Genomic DNA, 16,171 nt, shown 5'->3' on the forward strand with positions numbered 1-16,171 from the left:
CCTGGTGCACTGCACACTCTTGCTTGTATGGCATTTCATGAAAGTTTCTGTTTATTTGTGTTGTACAAAGGATGCTGTCACAAAGTTAGTGAACCTTTGTGGTTGAAATTTATTTCACAGGATTTAGTTGGGATTTAGTCTTCGGAGCCCCAAGTGCGGTCACGAAGCTGCCTTCCTTATTTGCCGTAGAAGTGGTACGATGATGTACTATTTTTTTAAGTTTTCAGTGTAAGAATTTATGTATACATGTTCCTCTTCATTGTAATGGCACTGGGTACAGATGCCCTTCAGTGCTCAAGGAATTGAAGGAAGGTGTGAATAACTTGCAATAGTCAAAACAACAATAGTGGTTACAGGTGGATGCCTGAAATCATCTGCGCAGAAACTCGCTGCTTCAGCCACTTTGTTTTCTATAATTTATATATTGTGCGCACCTTGCCTTGAGGGGAGTTCTTTCAACATGTGTTTCGGGAAGAGAGCTTTGCTTACGTGCTCTTAGCACTTATTAAAGAATCTGGCAAAGCCAATGTCTCAGCGAGTGTCGACGTTAGTGCAATTAGCACTGAAGCAATGTATTGACACATGGAATTGCCACCACTGAAACGTGTCATGTATGAGGCGTACAGGCGTTATCTACTTGCACTAGCGAGAAGTCGTTAGTTGCACTAGCGAGAAGCACCTCCAAGAGATGCATGGCGCCAGTGGTGCGTGTGTTCTCTCTCTGGCCGCATACCCAGTCACAGTGAGCGAAGTTGGAGAGAGGTTTATCGACGAGTGGCACATACCCAGTGCATTCATGGTGCAGCTTGCTAAAGCATTGGAGTGAAACATTAAATGAACATACCTAGTGCATTTGTAGCACAGCTTGCTAAATAGTTGGGCTACTGTCTTTGAGGAACCTATGTGAAGTGGGTTCGATTCCGGCGATCAAGGGATAACTTTCAAGGGTTTCCTAATGGTGCATTTGGTTGCTCAAAATTGACCATCGCCATGCCCAGTCGGTCAAAATGGAGCCAGGCACCTCTCCCACTGCACTGCTGTTACTGCACGCTGCATTAGACTGCACCGTCTTTTAGCACCACTGTAAAATCCAGCTCGGCTCGAGTTTGATTCTGTCGAGCATGGCAGAAATGAAAAGGATCTATTTTGTCATTGTAGAGAACGGCACACTCCCAGTGGCATGTTCCTAACTACTGAAGTTGGTGTCAGAGGCATTCATTGAGGAGCTGCATACGCCTACTGGCATACCCAGTGAAGTTGGTATCAAAAAGGTTCATTGGTGAGCAGCATGTACCGAGTGGCACATAAGCACTTCTCTGATACCCCTGATACACGGGCACTCTAAAGTCCTTTAAGTAAGGGGACATCTACCGGAAAGGCGTTCAAGTGCAGTGACACACGACAAAGGAGTATCTCCTTTACGGCAAAGTTCCTTTTCGGGAAAGGAGATCGCGCAACTACTTTTTGAGCGGAAAAGGAGTTACTCTCGCACACAGCGTGCACAACTCGTCAATAGAAGGAAACCTGCCACACAATTACGGTGCCCATAGGCATTTTTTTTTACCTTGCGAAAATGTTTTAATTGTTAACGGTAATACAATTTGTCGAATGGTGAAGATTTCCTCCAGCCGTACTCTTAAACGCTCGCATAACGTCGCTAGAGCCGCCATGTTGAATTCCGGCACTGTCGTCGTCGTTTGCTGCGCGCATGTGGTGTGTTCACGTCGCGAGATGGAGACTGCACAATCAGCGCCCGCAGGAAATACCCAGAAGAAACCACAGTTGTTGGAATAACATATTGAATAAAACGCGTTACGCCTGCGCGCACGAAGGAAGGGACGACAAAGACGTGAAAAAAGACGACAGAAACGTGGGCATCACCAGAATTAACAGCACGCACAGCAAAACACCGCTGCACATAGTTGCTGGACCAAGTTAAATGGCTGCTAACAACGCAAAAACCCGAATAAAATAAACGACTATAAGCATTATTAGCCATCAACAATGAAAAAAATATATTTTTAGGTTCTACAGTAGCTAAGTGTAATTAACTACGCAGCTTTTTAAGAATGCTTTCTCTCTTGTGGCTTTAACAGCCAGCGCTATTTTTCTTGCGGCGTTCATCTGAGGAACTACCTAAAGAAGTTCAGTGCGGTGCCGTGTGTCATCGGCGCAACTCCTTTCTGCAAAAGGTCCTTCAGAGTAGCAAAAGGGGTTTACTGGAAAGGACTTTAGTTTTGCCCGTGTGTCAGGGGTATGAATCAGGGTGAAAGGGGTTAATTGAACAGCAGGCCATGCCCCTGCTGTATACCTTGTCCCACATCCCCGGGGACCCATGTTGGCATCAAAGAGGGTCGCTGAAGAGCGGCACATAGGTACACAGTCCCATCTGTGCCGGTGGCCCTTTTCATATTTGTTTTAACGCGACAGCGTTAAGGAGCTCGTGTCGCAGAAAAGCCGGTGTCGTCGGCGTTGGCCGTGAGCGACAAATCCCAGAAGGCACTTCATAAATAAAAAACATCTTGCAAGATGGGCTGGTGGGAATCGAACCAGGGTCTCCGGAGTGTGAGACGGAGACGCTACCACTCAGCCACGCTTCTAGTGAATGCGGTGTTGCCTTAGAAACATGCCGTAGAAAGTTGTACTGGGGTGTATATCGGTAATTGTGACCATGTAACTTACAGAAGTCGCAGTTTCACGAGTAGCGAAGTACGTTTCCGCTACATTTCTTCTGCGCTCTGCGCACACGCAGAGCCATCTTGCGGCAAACACAGAAGACCCCCTCCTCGCAATGTACGGCGCTGCCCCGACACGTGGCGCGCCACTCGCCCCATTACCGCGTCCGCCTTCCTGGCGCGTCGGGGCCCGGCTACCTCTGCCGATCGCGACGTTTGGCTGGCGTAGCGCGTTTAAATAGGCGGTGCAAACGGGGTGCGATAACGCTATCGCTTTCCACTCTTGAAGGCGAAGCTTAAGCGTCCTCCAATTTTTTGTTCATTGTTTAATTTTTTTCCCCACTATCCTCTGGAATCCTTTAATCCATTACCCATCCCTATACAGAGTAGCGTGCCAGCGGTTGCATATGCGCCGGCAAAAATCTGATTTTCTAATAAAGAGCCCCTCTCTCTCTCTGTCCCAGTGACAGAAGTTGATCCGATTGTTGGTGAGCTACCCAGAGCAGAAAAACAGCTGAAGACAGAAACAGCCCCCGGAAAGTGCGTGAATTACCCTAATAATGCTAATCGCAGTAAACATGTAATTTAGTGAAGTAGGTTGTGGGGTTAAAGGGACGCCAAAGGAAAAACAAAAATCGGAAAGGCCCTTTGCGAGGTTTGGTCGTTGCAGCTGACAGGTGTGGGGCGTAGATCGCGGAGTGACGATCGTGTCTGTGAAGTACACCAATACACCGCGAAAACCGCTGCAAGCTTCAACGAAAAGCCGCGCGACCTTCCTGAAGGAGCCATTCTGTCTTCCTGCAAGTATGACGTCACAACTGTCGCTTCGCGTCACACGCACCGTGTGCAGCGAAGCTTGTCGGGATTTAGTCACACCCCGTCACCTTTGTGAGCGCGTTGGCCTATTCTGTTGTCCCTAGGCCTCTCCCTTCTCACCTAAAGCCAATACATACACGTTTCCTCTGACAAAAGCGGCGATGTCGTGTGGATGGAGGGACTTTAGCCGTCCGTATTTCGTCGGCACGTCGTTTTGCCTCCTGCCTCGCCGCTTCGGTGCGCGTTGAATTCTAATTTGGTAGTTTCTGAAGTGCCTTTGCGGTCTTATGCTCTGTCTCCGGTTGATGCTTTCGATGACCTATTCGTGTATCTGCAAGTAGAGCCCTACGCACAACATAGCGTAGCTAGCGTAACCGAGTCGCGCTGTGCCACGCACATCCGTACCGGCGTGCAAGCGGGCGCATTGCGAGATCTGCTGCTGCTGCCCACTGCCAATCCCGCCACGGGACGCCGCTTTCCCCCTCTAACCCCCTTTCTCCTCACTTCCCTATCTCCACAGACACTGACCCGTGCTCCCATTTCGGCTGTACTGTCTGCTTCACCTCAACCCTCCACGCGTGGAAGAGCGCGTGCATGCGCTTGGAGCATGGAGCCGAGCCTTTGAGCGGGTGCGAGGGGGCGCACGAGAATCGGCGACAAACTCAATGACCTTGTACCATATGAGTTAATATAACACGCAGTAGAGGAAAAACTCCCCATAGTGCCCATGCATTGAAATCGGTAACCGCAGGGGCACCGCCATGTTGCTACTCTGCGCAGGCGCGCAGGTATGGTCCATATAGCGCAGGCGCAGACGACGAGCCGAGATGCGATTCAGATGAGACGCTTAATGAATGTTATCCCGAGCCTGATGGATGGATGCTTTGAAACGGGGAGGTGGGTTGCACCACCAAGCTCTTTTTAACGCGATAGCGTTAAAGAGCCCCTCACCAGGCCCCATAGCAAATTTTGGTTATACGCTGGAAGTTATTACGTGGCCTCTAGGGAGCGTTCTGCCGCAAAAATTTTTCAAATCGGCTCATTAATAACCGTGATAGAAATGTTTCAGTGCCGCGAACCCATGATTTCAGCAGGCAGGCTCCACTGGCAAGCAAGACGCTCTTTCCACTCGCCCCGTCTTGGCTTCGCAGGCGAAATTCCTTCCCTGCGTTACCTGCGTTCGCTCATACGCATAGAGTTTCTAAATTACTAATTTGAAACTCTATGCCCGTCACAGCATGCGTCGCAGGCCCCGCCTTCATTTTTTTTTCTCCTCGCTTTCTTTTTCAGCGCTACGCATTTCCGTTGACGGCGTCGCGCGCGAGCTGTTGTCTCGTTAGCGCAGCGCACGATTTTGCGCGCTATGCACAAGGAAACATGACTAGTGGTATAATCCAGTGCTACACGAATACTGAGGCAGAACAAACGGATCGCAGAGCATGATGACGCGTTGTGGAGCACGGTAGAAAATGGCATAGTTTCGGTACCTACGCACGTGACCGCACGACCGTGGGAACAGCAGACGAAGCGCAAGTACATCTCTCTCTCTTCGGTCAGGGGTCTTTGAATGCTATCGCGTTACACTCTTAAAGGCGAAGCTTAAGCGTCCTCCAACTTCTTTTTTTGCCTAATGTAGTATAGTGTCGCCCCCTGTCAGATCTCTGTGTTATCGTACATTTATGTTTCATAGTAGTTTAGCTAGATGGCGGCCCCCCTTTGTCATGTGACGAGCTTGGACCAATCAGGAGGTGTCATCTGGCGTGTGAAGCCTTTATTAGTAATAAACGGCCGCGAGTCGGCTGAGTCTTCGTTCCGGTTTTCATCGGGAGCAGTTAGCTCCGAGTCTCCTTCACTGCGTCGGCGCTCGCCGCGCGTTCGCTGGGCATGGGCCCCCACTTGCCTGCCGCTGCCGACACAACACCTAATGTCCTACCTATTTTCGCGAAAAAAAAAAAAAACACACACACACGAAGAATACCCGGCATCAAATTTTCTGAACCACTGATGAGAACTTTGTTTTCGTACGCCTCCGTTGTTTGTGGTCTTCCCCCTTTTCTGTCACGAATCCTCCAATAGAGTCTTACTAATTAACCTCTACTGCGGCGATGTTTACTTTCCCCCTGTTATCCCTGAACCCGAGGGCTTCAAGGATGCCAGAGGAGCATTAACCGACAACTGGTTAGATATCTTTACATTATAATAAAACATGTTCCATCATTTCCCTAGCTTTACCACAGCAAGCACATGCTTCTTCCTTGGTGTACCTCGCTTTATAACTACACTCTGTAGAGCTCCCCGCCTATATCTTTACCTTCATAGATCTAGTTTATCAATAACTAACATCTGCTTTTTTTGCAATGAACAAGAAACTATAGACCATTTCTTTCTTTCTTGCCGCCGCTTCTCCTCCCTCTAAAGAATGTTCCTCATATTTCCACCTACTGTCAGATACAACTTAAGTCTGCAGCGAAGCCCCGCCCATGCCCTCATAACCGCCAGCCACTGTACCTCTCCGCGAGGCTGCAAATAGCTCGTACTTGAAACTTTTCCTGTTACCTAAATAAGGCGGTAACCACAAAAATAATATTATAAGCGCGTAATTTTATACATTTTCATTTCATTTTTATTTCCTTAAAGAATCCGTAGTAGGGGTATTACATAAGGGGTGGGGATACAACGTATACAAACAAGTGTTATAATGCATTAAATTTTTTAAATAAAAAGTTTTACATCTTGAACAAATTATGAAGAGCAGGTGATGACAGCGATTTGAGGAGGGAGGCCATTCCAGTCTTTAGATGCTCGGTAGAAAAATGAGGCTGAAAATGTATTTGTGCGTGAATGTGGTTGTGCTACTTGCTGGGGAGGGCCAATGTTGGATGGCCAACAATGTACGGTGGTCGATTAAGCGTCGAATAGTAGAACCTGTGGAAGAGGGAAAGGGTGGCAATGCGGCGACGAAGGGATAGAAGCGATAAGGTTCTTTTTTTAAAGATGATATGCTGACGTTGTAAGAGTATGTGGAATGAATATGCTTGATGCGGATCCCAGATGGCAGATGCGTATTCGAGTTTTGTTCTTACCAATGATCTATAGGCTAACAGTTTTACATGCAATGGAGCGAGGCGAAGGTGACGTCTTAGAAATCCCAATGTCTTGTTAGCCGATGAAATAACATTAGTAACATGCACATTCCAGGTTAGATCATTAGTCAAGGTGATACCTAGGTATTTGTAGGATTCCACTGATTCCATGGTGACGTCACCAATCCGATAAGAAAAGCGAAGAGCGTGATGACAACGGGTAAACGAGACAAGTTCGAATTTATTAGAGTTGGGTGTCATCAGCCAAACATCACACCATTCTTGGGCCCTTCTTCACTCGTCTGTTATTGCGGAACGGTGAAAGCCTAATTCTTTATTGAGCTGAAATAAAACGCTTGCTTCGCTGCAACTATTTACTGTCAAATTTCACTTCAGTTGGCATTGAAGTTTCATGGATTCAGTGAAATAAACTGTACCGTGGACTTTTGAAGAGTGAAATGCTCAGACTTCATACACTTTGTTCACGTCTGTTGCACACCTCATTGCTTCGCCGATGAAAGGACTCCTCAAGAGCAGCAGATGCTCAGGAGGTATCAAGTACGACGTCATTTTGAAAACGTCGCATGACGACTTCGTTTGCTTCTGTGATTGGCTAGCGGACTAACCCCGGGCGGTTCGTGTGCCTTGGTTGCCAACTTTTCTTAAGTTGTGTGCTACTATAGTAAGCTGGGGTTAGCATTTACTACAGCAAATATTATGTACTTTGGTTCCTGTCAACTAGGCAAGCTATGGGTCAATGATTACTGCAATACACAAGTTCTCCTCACAGTCCCAGAGGATGTGACGATCTCCTGGCCGCTCCTTCACCTTCATCGTGGGTGGAAGTGTTGCTTAGCTCCAGCCCGGACCTGCAACTCCGAGCCGTGGAGCGAGCCGAAGAGGTCGCCGTCACGCATCGCCTGGCGGTCATGTGGCCTTCCTGACGGGCCCATGAATTAGCTCCCCACTCAGGCGAATAACGTTGTCTCTCTCTCTCTATACACAAGCTCATTGAAGAGTCAGAAAGGTTTCGCTGCTAGGGTACCGACTGTGGGACACTTTACTTTTTCATTTTATTCTAAATTTTTGTATAGGCCCTCTAGAAGTTTCTGTTAGCATTTAGTTGCCTAATGCTTCGTTTCGAATATTTGCCTTCACCTCCTTTTGGTATTTTGTTAGGTGCACTTTTCAATCAACCCAGTGTGGTTAATTCCACCTGTGGGTACGAGCCATGTTTTGAGGCAACAACACTCTAAAAACGAAAAGGCATATCGATTTTACTCCATTTTAGGAGTAATTGACCCGTCACAAGCATTCGTCCTCTTGGGGTGTAACTGCAAGTGTATGAACTGTATACTCCCCACACGCTTAAAAAGTTTCCACCCTTCGGGGCGTAACTTGTTCCACAACGGTAATCGTTTGCCCGCATTTCCTTTCTTTGACGCTGCGAGCCCAGTACTTCCAAGTCACGAACGGCATGTGCGTTCTCAGCGTGACATAGCATTCTTGACAGGAAAGTAGCGGGCGCAGCGTTTTTAAGATAGGAAAAGCAAGCGAGGCAGATGACGATTATCGTTGTGGGGCAAATATACACCCCAAAGGGTGCAACTGTATTGAGATTGCTTGCGGTTACTCCTTCAAGGACTACCAGTTGCTCTTTTCCCATGCTTTTTAAGGGAGTAGCGGTAATTCTATGCACCTCATATAAGCAATTAACAACGTGCGCTATTTGTATGCTGCGAAAATAATTGTTGAGCTGAGAAAACAAGAAAATAAGAGCGCCCCAAGGCAGAACTCGAACTCACGTTTTCACAGCGGCCCGGTGTTGATGAGAGACAGTACTGAGAGCACGGTAAACATTTCAGCCAAGGTGCGGCAATACGCAAGAAACACGGCATTTTGTATATGCTATGCAGGAAAAGTCTAACGTTGCTCGCGCTTGCAAACATATATGCGACTACAAAACGAAAGCCCCCGATTACTTTTAGGACGAACTCAAGTATAGTGGCTGGCCGGGATTTTTTGGTACGAACACATACTTTAGGAAAAAGCGCAAGTAACGGGACACAGAAAACGGGGCACACGACACAGCCGCTGACTTCCAACAACTATGTTTATTGCACGATCGCGGAATATGTAGGCAGAGAAGCAAGAATGGAAACATAAATGGCGTGATAAACGTGAGTAGAATGACTTGAGGTTGCAGGTGGGCGGAATTTGCAGATACGTGGTTTCCTTAGTGTAATAACTGGATGGATGGTTAATTAATGCACGAAGGAGCACGTTGGATGATGGCAAATGCCTCGATAATTTCACGCGTGCGCTGGTCAGCGTGCTTTTGGATCACGGTGACCTTTCTAAAACAGGGATGCATTTGCAAGACCTGCAATGCAGAGCACGATTGCTGCCGTATTTTTGTTTTATGTTAGCATGCTCCCTGAGGCGATCATTGAGGCAGCGTCCCGTCTCGGCTGACGCTTCTGCATAAGGCGTTCAGCTTGCCTGGGCCTGAAAACACAACCGAAACACCCAACCTTCAGGCGGCCTTCTTCAGTCTACACTATGGGACATACCGTGCAAATAGGGGATGACAGCCATCTTTAATGTATTGATCTCGGTATTGCGTGGCATCTTCCTTCAGTGCATTTCCGCTAACATGTCTGCCGCTAGCTGTACCAGGAGCACGCTCCGAAAACCAGCCCGCAAAAGCAGCTGTACCTGGCCTTCAAAGGCCATTTCAGTCTCGTGTACGCACGATCATTGCAGTGCATTACGGAAGGCGGCTTTTGCGATTCCCCTCTTCACTAACGTTGGGTGAGCCAACGAAAAAGGCAAGAGGCTTTTTGCTGAGCGGGCTGCATACCGCCAGCAAACATGTTCTTTCCTGAAAGAAAGGAGAAAGTCCAGAAAACGCAGGTTGTTGTCCTCCGGTAGCTTGTTTGTGAGCATGTGACTTTTCATAGCATCTACAAAGCTCTTATAGACTACTTGTACTACTGAAGCAAGGTCGTCTTCAGTCGCCTCAAGGAAGACGCGGTAGTCGTCGGCGTACCTGGACACTTTCTTGGCGTTGTGGGCTTCGCACCCCCGTGCTCTCGGGACAAAGGAACGACAACACAGTAGAGCAAACAATCACAGGGGCATTTATTGTACCTTTCATAGATCAATGCCTGCTAGCCGAGTTGCTAGCCACGAAAGATGCCGATGGGCGCGCGACAACTCTAGGAAGCCCGACTCACCGCGACCGGATAACGAGGGAATATGTTCGCCCCATGCTGGATCCAAACGCCTGGCCGTTCGCACGTACGGTCACGTGAACGGTGGCGCGTTCGAAGGAGGCCACGCGAGACGGTCTCGCAGAAGCATGGATCGGCGCACGCGCGTAAGGTCCGCGTTGCTTGCTGAACCCGAACCAAAGAGATAGAGCTCTCTCCTTTTTGCGCCCCAGCAACCCCGCCGGTAGGCGGCGTTAGCAGCACAACACTCGCGCCATCTCTCGTACTGCGCTTCAACCACACCGACCGCCGCGGGCCCCGGGCCCCGGGCCACGCGGCGAAGCCGCATTGCAGGAGACGGGAACTATGCGGGAAAACAAGATATCAGGGGACGCGTGAGAGTCGAGCATCCCCACAGCGTGGACCGTTGAGAGGTTTCTTTCGATGTCACGGTCGTAGCGGGCTAGCAACAGGTCACTCAGTACAGGAATGCACACTCCTTCGTTTTAGAGGAACATCTTCCCTGCAAACTGGGCCACCGTGTAGCCCAGGTATAGCACTCGTTTGGATGCACACGTCCCCGTAAACCCCAATCCTTCGTTTACGACTTCAAGAAGTGAGGAGGGTAACGAGTAGCAAAGATCCTTTATATCGACGGAGAAGGCTAACATCCCGGCAGCGCTGAGGGAGTTCAACTACTCAGATACTGCTGAGCTGCTAACTAAGAAATGGTCGGTCACCTCGAGTGGGTCAATGCATTTATGCAGGAAGTTAGCAAGCTGCCCCTGCCAAGCGCTTCGTTCTGACACAGTAAATCAGAATGGGCAGTCGGGCTTGTACGTTTTTACCGAGAAAAAGGCTTCACGGTTCTGTCCACCTTTCTTTTTGATCGCTGCAAGATGATTTTCCAGTCCAGCTTTTCCGCACATCATCATTGCTTCTTTCTTCACCCTACTTGGCCGGTGGCCCCTCGCCGGTGGTAGTGGTCGGAAACTTTAACGTAGATATCTCAAAACCGGAAAGAAAGAACTCACTCACTTCGCCGAAGAATTTGGCCTCGGTTACTTCAACGATTCGAGTCAACCAACTACCGTACACAGGCCATGCATCGACTTAACTTTTACCAAAAGCTTTTCTAAATAAGAACGGGAAACAGTGTGTATCATAGCGACAAAGCAGTTATAGCAGTAATTTCAAGGTAACAAATAAAATAATAGTCTGCTAAACTGCACTCGAACGTGTTTATTTCATATATCACTTTGAAGAGCAATGTGCGTAATGGGCGCACATCATGGGATGGGTGTTTGACAAGTTGCTCTACATTAGGCTATATATATCTACTGCATCGACCACCTTCGCAGGAATGGATTGACGCAGATTTTTTTTAGAGCATGTCATTTATACAAGCTTTGTCGCGTTCCTAGAATCTAACCTTTTTTTTAAAGAGCGCTGAGCATAGTTACCAAAAACATTACTCCTGCTAGACACAGCTCATTTCCTTGAACTAATAGCATACTTTGAAGCACTTGACAACGGATTTATTATCGATTGCGCTTTTCTTGATTTTGCCAAAGCCTTCAATAAAGTGCTACATGATCGAGTTACTAATTTTTAAGCTAAGCAAATAAATGTTGATCCTCATCTTCCAAAATGTATCTAGTGCTTTCTTAACAACCGTACGTGACAATGCTACTGCCAACGACTGTTTTCAGCCTCCTGCGATGTAACATCTGAGGCGGCTCGCAAGAACATTTAATAACCAAAATAATAACAAATTTAGGAACGCGTTCTTAACTGTTCCATAGACAACGCCTAGTCCTCACAAGGACGCGTTCTTAAATTCGTTATTATTTGCGTTATTAAATGTTCGTGCAAGCCGCCCCTGGTGTTCTTCAGGGCATAATGTTAGGCCTTTATTATTTTTGATTTCCATTAACGACCTTCCTGACGGCATTAAGTCATCCGCAAAACTTTTTGCTGACAATTGCAATGTGAAGCGTAATCATTCGGACAGCTTACGCCTTCACTATGACTTCGACTTAGTTTCCAACTGCTGCTTGAAATGCCAAATGTGTCTTATACTAACAAATGTAAAACTATGTGCCCTTCCCGTCGGCCTGATCCATTTGTAGCAAACTACACAATTAACGGGACTACTCTAGAAAAAGTGTCTTGTTACAAATATCTTGGGGTGCACATAACTAATGACTTAACTTGGAACACACACACGCAATAATTCTATCTTTAACAACGCTAATCGTACTCTCACCTACTTACAACGAAACTTCTCTCAAGCCTCTTCGAGACTAAACCTAACATTTTACCAGCCAAGTCCGACCAAAGCTATTGAATACGCATTGTCAGTGTGGGACCCTTTTCGTCGCAGCCAAAATTGACCCCAATGAAACCGTCCAAAACCGAGCAGTGCTCTTTGTTCTGTCAAATTACTGTCGTGCCGCTAGCGTTGCACATATGAAAATCTATTATCCACCTAATCAGACTTTGAACTATGCCGAAAAGTATCTCGAATTTCTGTTTTCCACAACATTTACTTCGAAAACTCAATCCTAAGACAGGAATTATTCGTGCTGCCCTCGTAGTTTATCGCTGCGCACCGATTATGTGCACAAGATTGGCGACCCCCACTGCCGTAAATATTACCTTTTTCATTTCTATCTGCCAAAAGCCAGTTTTGACTGGAACAGGATCTCTTCTTCCATTGCCAACATTGTACATGTGTCATTGTTTAGATAATCTCTTAATATAGTTACTTATTTTCATAATCCGTGTGACCTGCGAACCTGTACAATAGTTCTAAACCCGCATTATATATATATATATATATATATATATATATATATATATATATATATATATATATATATATATATATATATATATATATATATATACATATATATATATGTCTTTCTTGTTAGATTTTTGTAATCTGGTGTCATAATGTACCCTAATTTGTAAATAATTTTCGTCTTATTTATGATCTCGTTGGCATTCACCCCCTCTCTAACACCTTGAGAGTACTGCAATAAATAAATAAATAAATAAATAAATAAATAAATAAATAAGTAAATTCTAACAACAACCGCAGTTGAAGCAACTCCATTTCAGGGAGTTAATTATTGTCTCGTATATTTAAATATATTTTCGGGAATTCCTTTACACTAAGCACGCCGTGCAGTAAGCTCACTCTGCTTGTGCTCAGAGTGAGTGTGCTCTACACTAAAAAAATTACACCCGTTGGGGCTTACCTTGAACCTAAACAACAATCGTCATCTTTGTGCGTGCGCTTCCTTTCTTTACCACTGCGCTCAATACTTTTCCGTAAAAAAAAAAAAAAAAAAAAAAAAAAAAAAAACCCGCCGTTTTAAGCTAATACGCGCATGCCTTTCGCGACCGGACTGCAGCTGGCACTCAGGAAAGGTGCGCAAAAAAATCATGAGCCATACTACTCTGTGAAGGTGGATGGCCAGCGAAGCTGTGTAGCAAATGACAAAGAGGTGACGCGGAATTTCGAACAAAGGTACGAACATATTTATTGTCTTGAACGGTAGTCATCGGGACGAAAGGCACGCACACACATTTATTTTTATACTTTCGCGTTCGTTCGTGTTACACATTCATTATATATATTCGTGTTTTCATTTCGCGATATATTGAGGCAATTAAGGAATCTGAGACCAAAATCACCGCACCGATAGGCAGTGGGCCAGTGCCGTCAGAGCCTTCGCAGAGGAAGGGGGAGTATGGAAACACTGGCATGATCGGTTAACCTCCCTACTTTTCCTCTTCATCTCTCTCTCTGGTATGATGAGCACCGTCGGAGTCAGCTGTGGAAATTACAGTGGCGCAGCTCGGCTTGCCATTGAACACTCGGTACTGCTGTCTTTCGGAGCTACTGTGCTTGGGCACTCACACAGGAATGTGTGCATCGCCACAAAAAAAAATAATTATTGAATCAAACCGTTTTCATTGTTGACCGTATTAATTTTATTCCTCCTTTATTGCCTCATTTATATTATATGTACTTTTTTATCGAATGACTGTTTACTAACTTGTTTTGAACTTCCCTCGCTTTAATGTATTCATTAAAATTATAGATTTTTAAATGTATTACCTTGGCACTATGGACTCTTGGCCTATCCCCGCACGTGGGTATGCGCCAAACCCATCAAGGTCATCATCACCATCATCAAATAAATCTGGGACCAAAATCACCGCACCGACCGGCAGTGGGCCAGTATCGTCAGCGCCTTCGCAAAGGGAAGGACAGTGCGGGAACGCTGGCACGATGAGCACAATCGGAGCCAGCTATGGAAGACGACGACGAACGCGCGAGCAGCGGCACGAGCCATTGCTGATTATAGTTTTTGCTCACACACATGAAAATTTCACGGAACCCTAGCCATAAACAGCTTCCCTGTAAGAGTTCAGCAGCATATTACACTTCTGTAACACGTTAAGGCGAAAGCCTGCTCACTTGGTAATGCAATAGGTTATACGATCGGAGGGTCAGACTTCTTGCAAGACATACAACAAGCCACAGCGTGAAGTACACGTGTGGCGCTTTAGTTCGACCTCCTCAACGACACATGCGAGTACTTAATGCACTACCTAAAGATGCAGCATGCTTGTCGCCAGTAAGCGTTACAATTGTGCAACACAAACCGGACACAATTACGTTGCATCCTCTTAGCAGAGGAGAGCAGCGCTCGCTGTCGAACGCCTTGCTCCCGCCACTTCGCACGTCGCGCCTCGTTTGTCGCTTGGCGAGCATCCTCGGCCGTAACGTACTCGCGAGGCCTACCGCGCAGTCAGTTGTGCCCCGGGCCAGCGTCCTCCATCGCCGTCTCTCTCGCTTCGCAGTCGACTGTCGCCACAACCGCCGCTGCGTGACGTCAGCAACGGAACACCTGTTTTTATGTCTGCGCGCGCCACTCGTTCCGCCCTCCATCGCCGCTCTCTCGGAGAAGGTCACGTGGTCTTTTTTTTGTACTGCTCGACTAGACGCCGTGTTTTTTTTTTCTCAAGGCCATCGCGCAACCAGCCACTCTGGAATGCTTTTGTGGGATAAGCCCTGGGCCGATTTTAATGAAATTTCTGGCATTTGACTGAAAAATTGAATTCTAGTGACTGTTAGAAGTGGAATTTCGATTTATGGCCTTATTTTTTTACAAGAATTTTTACATAGTTGTGTGTTTAAAAAAATGGAAGCCCTAAGTTTACAAATTTGTCCCTCTGCGTCAAAAACAGATATCGCCGTTCTGTAAATAGCATCCACCAGAACATCCAAAGCGGGCAAATTTGATATAATAATTTATGTCTGTTTACAAAGGTTTTGCGAAAGTACTACTCACATATTATTGGTGTACTTGAGAAACATGTATAATACATACATTTTTTTCGCTTTAGATGTGCTATTGGATGCAATTTACAGAATTGCGATATCGTTTTGCATTGCTGAGTTACGGAGTCTTGAACTTGATAGTTCCGTTTCCTGACAATTTGCGATTTTTCGTAATTAAAAAAAAATGAACGGCCTAAATAAGAAATCCGCTTCCATCAGTCAATAGATTTTAACTTTCTTTTAAAGGTAACGAATCCCGTCAAATTTGTTGCAGTGGTTGTTGAGAAGAACTATTTCTCCTTTCCTATGTATTTAGATGGGAGCCCCGAGCTAAATCTTTTGTAGTCTGGGAACAAGATAAGCATCAAAGGGTGCAAACTCTTCTTACAGCGTACAATAAGTTGCTTTAAGTGGATTTAAATAAGACTCAAAGCAAGCAGTTACTCTTGAAGAAAGAAAGAAATGTTTCCAGTACTCGCTTTGTTCTCGGAGTTTATACAAGACGATTGCAGCACTGGAAAAGCGCGCGCAAACGTTGACAAATTTTCCTTCGTCCGTGTCCTATCCGTGCAGTTTCTCGAAAATTTTCTAGACGGAGCTCTGGCGTTAGTGTCTACGGGAGCTGCCAGTGTGGCTGTTCAGCCATCATGGGAATTATTGAGGGCATGCATTGATTTGCCTAAACCCCGTCCTTCCGACTTTGAGACTTCGCATGTTGATTGTTGACAGTTTATATCACGCTATAAGTTCAAGAATTTGCAATGATTATGCAAGCACGCAGAGACCTAATGCCTTCAGGCGTTTCGAAAAATAATTTTCGGAGATTTAGACACATAAGCCCAATAAACGATGCCACAATTATGAAGACTTACGACACGATTCGGCCTATTAAGGTGTATTACCTAAGAGGCGGGCATTAATTGCATAACAAATTGCAATGTCCATGTAGCTAAATAAAATATTTACTAAAGCTAAGAAGTAGTGGAACCATGCCTGCTTAGCCCAAAGATAAGACTG

Source organism: Dermacentor andersoni, chromosome 8, assembly GCF_023375885.2.
Source record: "Dermacentor andersoni chromosome 8, qqDerAnde1_hic_scaffold, whole genome shotgun sequence".
NCBI lineage: Eukaryota > Metazoa > Arthropoda > Arachnida > Ixodida > Ixodidae > Dermacentor > Dermacentor andersoni.